At 40.3% G+C, this 5624-nt stretch overlaps 1 pseudogene; it reads right to left on the bottom strand.

The window, feature by feature from the left end:
* Positions 1-2293: 2293 nt before the first annotated feature.
* On the bottom strand, positions 2294-3082 carry LOC137732862 (secreted RxLR effector protein 161 pseudogene; annotated as a pseudogene).
* Positions 3083-5624: the final 2542 nt, after the last annotated feature.

Genomic DNA, 5624 nt, shown 5'->3' with positions numbered 1-5624 from the left:
GCCTTAAGCAGGGGGTTAAATAAATTTGAAGAACAATCTTTATCCTTACAAGAAAGAGAGGAAGCTAGAGGAAATATATTCCCCCTCCCCTAGCTTTCTTCTTTGCTTGTCTTTGCAAACAATTGTTTCTCGTTGTTCTTTTTCTTCTCTGCGCCACACCAAGGTAAAAAAAAAATATTTTCGTTGTCTTCTTCTTTGGTAGTGTTGTCGCGGGGCAGCTGTCAAGGTGGTGTGGCGCATCGGCTTACAAGCGGCAGGAAGCCGGCTCGACTGGGGCCAAGGTTAATGGCTAGCGCGAGCTAGGAAGTGTTGAAGGCATTAGAAGAATGGCACAAGCCTTCTGCCTACTGGCTACTGGTGGAGAATAGTTTGGGCTGCAGGACTGGCCTATTGGATTGATGAAGGTGGAGGCTGAAGGAAAAATTTTGTCCTAGCTAAGAACATGCATGAACATTTGAATACATAGGCATACTAATAACACTTTAAAGTAGGCATGCATTCAAAAACAATTCATAAAACCCATGACTTTCAAAGCCTATTATATGGTGAACCATAAGACTCTTTAACAATATTAAAGAGAATAAGAATTTAGAGATTCTTTACCCTTGAAGCTCATCCTTGATTACACAAGGGATTCACCCAAGTGGAGGGCCTTCAAGTCACCTCCTTGCTCCTTGGATCTTCCTTGTGATTTCCTCCCTTTTAGTGCTCCTTTTCTTCTTTGAGGATTTGAGGATTTGTTCTCCAAAAACACCAAAGGTTTGGTGTCTCTCTAAGTCTCCACACCAAAGACGTAGTGTGAAGATGAAATGGATGACTTAGGGAAGAAGAAGATTGCTAGATTTTCCTCCCCTAAGTGGCCGGCCTCTATGTAGAAAATGAGAGAATATGTTTCACCCAAATTCAATTAGAAAACCCTAATTTGAAACAAAGCTATAATGTTGATTTTATACTTCATTTCATGTGAGTGGCAAACTTGTAATTAATACAAGTTTGCTACCCCTCACCCTTATGGCCGAAAATATGTTGTTATTGGGCTTAATTGCCCATTTTGTTTTAGTTGTCATACAACTTAAACATAATGGGCCTTGTGGACCAAAACGTTTTTGTGCCCCGAAGCCCAAAACCAACTTAAACGCCCAATACGAACGTTTCGTATAATTAATTAACTATTTAATTAATCTTGACCATTCTTCAATTAAACCATTTAATTGCTTATCCATTTCATATAATTTCTTCACTTATATCCTTACTCGGTGTACGATCCATTAGGTTCCAATTAGCGAGGTAGTGGGCGATGTTACTCTTAACGATCGATTGTGAATTGAAACCACATTTCAATTCTCCCTTAAAATTAGTGTTTGCTAATCTTTAGGGCTTCCACAAACCATGGGTGACGCCTAGCAGCATGTCATGGTTACCCAAGCTAAGTAGAAGTGGTTGGAGAACCTATCCAGTTACAACTACAATGCAATACGGTCCTTCTCTAATACAATACTCTTAATCACATTGTTTAAGTGATAGTTTGTTTCATGTCTACTATCCAATGTGATATTTCTCTATATGATTCAATTGAATAAGATTTGGAACAACCTTCCTTAGTCATATTCATATGCTTTGGCCAAAGACTCTCGAATCATATCTTAGAGTATTCTCCTTCCACCATGGAAGGTTAGAGATCCCTTGTTGTGCATTCATATGCCTACATGACTAGATAGCTTGACCCCAACAATGCCGTGGACACTCCAATGGAATGTCGTTGACATAATCAAAGATCAAGGACCTAACCATTAGACATCAATGATGCCTCAGGTCAAAGGACTACTTTGCATATTGCAACTATTGAGTTCTCACATGACATGTATGTTCGAACTCTCGTTTGATCGTTGTTCAGTGTACTCGATTACTCTTTCGAGCACCTATGTGTTTGCCTTAGTGTCCAACACCAAATGACTTGAGACTAGTTCATACTCAGGCTTGAGTCGACATAACACATACTAACCTTAGCGGATTGTCAATGCCCAATTGGCAATCCTATGGCTAGGAACGTTTTAGGAATGAACATAAGAGAAAGGTCTCGTTAATTTAACTAACTTAAATCACTTCTCTCTTAGATCAAATACATTCCTTGGATTCCCTTATTGCTTAAACACAAGATACTATAAATAGTGATTAACAATAAGCTTTGCCCTCTATTAAACATATAAAAGTTTAACACAATAAGTATTCCAAAAAGCTATTACATCAAATGAGTGGCTTTGTGGGCATACTTCCAACAATCTCCCACTTGCACTCAAAGCCATCTTCCCATGTATCTAATACCCATCTTTTCCATATGACGGTCAAGTTGGATTTGAGACATTGGCTTCGTTAGTGGATCTGCTACGTTATTGGCTGAAGCAACTTTGAGGATGTTAACTTTCCCCTCGGCAGCATATCTTCTAATGATATTAAAGCGCCTATCAAAATGCTTGTTCTTTTGATGTGCCCTGGGTTCCTTGGCTTGAGTTATCGCCCCACTATTATCACAGTACAAAGTTACTGGTGATGTAATGGTTGGAACCACTCCAAGTTCAGTGATGAACTTCTTCATCCAGAACGCTTCTTTGCCGGCTTCAGCTGCAGCGACATATTCAGCCTTTGTCGTGGAATCAGCAATTACACTTTGTTTCTTGCTTTTCCAGCTGACAGCCCCACCATTCAGAGTGAATACATATCCGGAGTTGGAACTTCTATCATCGACGTCAGATTGGAAATCTGCGTCTGTATAGCCTTCCACTCGCAACTCTATCGCTCCTCCATAAATGAGGAACATGTCCTTAGTTCTTCTTAAGTACTTAAGGACCGTCTTGACAGCTGCCCAGTGTTCTGATCCTGGGTTAGATTGATATCGACTAGTAATGCTCACAGCATATGCGATATCAGGCCTTGTGCATATCATGGCATACATAAGACTTCCTATGGCGGAAGCATAAGGAATCATATTCATATGCCGTATCTCTTCAGGAGTCTTAGGTCCCATGGACTTAGAAAGATGAATTCCATGTCCCATAGGAAGAATACCTTTCTTAGATTGCTCCATCTGGAACCTACTTAGCACCTTATCAATGTACATAGATTGGGATAATCCAATTAATTTTCTGGATCTATCACGATAGAGCTTTATCCCAAGTACATAAGATGCATCTCCTAAATCTTTCATGTGGAAGGTTTTGGACAACCACACTTTTACAGAAGAAAGTACTGCAGTGTCATTCCCGAATAGTAATATGTCATCTACATATAACACTAGGAATACAACTGCTTCCCCAACGACTTTTTGATAAACACAATTGTCGTCTTCGTTTTGAGTAAAACCAAACGATTTGATTTCAGTATCAAAACGAATGTTCCAGCTCCTGGAGGCTTGCTTAAGTCCATAAATGGACCTTTGAAGCTTGCATACCTTAGTCTTTTCAGACTTGGACACGAAACCTTCGGGTTGAGCCATATAAAGCTCTTCCTCTAGGTAGCTGTTCAGAAAGGCTGTCTTCACGTCCATTTGCTAGATTTCATAATCATGGTACGCAGCTATAGCAAGCAAAATCCGAATGGACTTAATCATTGCTACAGGAGAAAAGGTTTCTTCATAGTCAATCCCTTCTCTTTGCCTGTAACCCTTGGCTACTAGTCTAGCCTTATAAGTCTCCACGTTCCCATCAACGCCTATTTTCCTCTTGAAGATCCATTTGTTTCCAACAGGTACTATACCTTCTGCAGGGTCTACAAGAGTCCAGACTTGATTTTGATACATGGAATCCATCTCGGATTTCATGGCCTCTTGCCATCTCTTTGAATCAATGTCGGACATTGCTTCAGTGTAGTCTCTAGGGTCTTCCTTTGTGTCATTGTCACCTAGAAGGTACAATTCCCCAAAGTCTTTGTCTATTCCATACCTCCTAGGTGGCTTATTAACCCGTTCAGATCTACGTGGAGCTAGGGGTTCAGGAACAGGGTTGTCAACATGTCGTGTGCTTGTTTGTGGTTCATCATTAATCTCATTAATTTCCATCTTTTTACTTATAGTTCCTTTGAGAACAAATTCGTCCTCTAGAAACTTAGCAGTTCTGGCGACAAAGACTTTCTGGTCGTCAGGATGGTAGAACTCATATCCCATAGTTTCTCTAGGATATCCCACAAAATAGCACCTTACTGATCTCGCTTCAAGCTTAGTAGCTTCAAGCTTCTTGACATATGCTTCACAACCCCAAATCTTAATGTGATTAAGACTTGGCTTTCTTCCATGCCATATCTCATAGGGCGTTTGTGAAACTGATTTGGAAGGTACTCTATTAAGCAAGTAAGCTGCTGTATATAGAGCGTATCCCCAGAATGTTACTGGCAGATCAGCGGAACTCATCATAGAACGAACCATGTTCATCAAGGTTCGATTTCTCCTTTCAGAAACTCCATTAAGTTGTGGAGTTCCCGGTGGAGTCCACTGTGATATTATTCCACACTCTTTGAGATAATCTAGGAATTCATTACTCAGATATTCACCCCCTCGATCTGATCTTAGGATCTTTATCTGTTTCCCAGTTTGCTTCTCAACTTCATTCTTGAATTCTTTGAACCTTTCAAAGGATTCTGACTTGTACTTCATAAGATACACATAGCCAAACCGAGAGTGATCGTCGGTGAATGTGATATAGTAGGAGAAGTCTCCTCTCGACGTAGTAGACATAGGTCCACATACGTCAGTGTGGATTAACCCTAGAATTTCAGTGGCACGCTCTCCCTTCCCAGTGAATGGAGATTTGGTCATCTTCCCTTTCAAGCAACATTCACAAGTACCCATCTGGTCATTACCTAACGGGCGGAAATATCCGTCTTTCGACATCTTGCGAATCTTATCAAGGTTCACATGTCCAAGTTTAAGATGCCACATCTTTTCTTGATTAACTTCTTCTCTAGCCCTTTTGGGTTTTGAGGTATTCCCGCTTTCAATACAGTGCAAACCACTATTCGTCTCTTGGTGAAAAAGTCCCTCTATCATATTACCATGAGAGATAATACGACCGTTCAAGTATAAAGTGCAACTCATTTTGTCAAACAATACTGAGTGCCCATCTCGTAAAAGTTTAGAGATAGAAATCAAATTCTTTATACATGAAGGAAAATATAAACAATTTTTAAGTTCCAAGACTTCCCCAGAGGGTAGTTTAAGCATATAGGTGCCTATTGCTTTTGCAGAGATTTTAGTGCCGTTCCCAACTCGCACAACTATCTCCCCATTGCGCAGTGTCTTGCTCTCTGCTAGTCCCTGCATCGTATTACAGATATGTTGACTAGCGCCTGAATCAAATATCCAGGAATTGGAGCTCACTGTAAAAGCACTTTCTATGACCGAAATAGTCTCTTCAAAAGTTCGTGTCATAAGGCTCGCAATGCGCACCCTGTATTTCTTCTTCCAACGTTCATCCTTTCCACAATGAAAGCATGTTCCTTTGGATTTCTTTGCCTTCTTCTTATGTAACCTCTTCCTTGTTTTTGCATTCTCACTCCCACTGTCCTTTTTGAAACATTTTTCAAATTTACAGCACATGTCAATCATCTCGTTAAAAGTATGATCGAATCTATTCACT

This window comes from Pyrus communis, chromosome 16 (assembly GCF_041283825.1).
Source record: "Pyrus communis isolate YQ-2024b chromosome 16, ASM4128382v1, whole genome shotgun sequence".
NCBI classification, from domain to species: domain Eukaryota; kingdom Viridiplantae; phylum Streptophyta; class Magnoliopsida; order Rosales; family Rosaceae; genus Pyrus; species Pyrus communis.
This window is presented reverse-complemented; position numbering and strand designations above follow the sequence as displayed.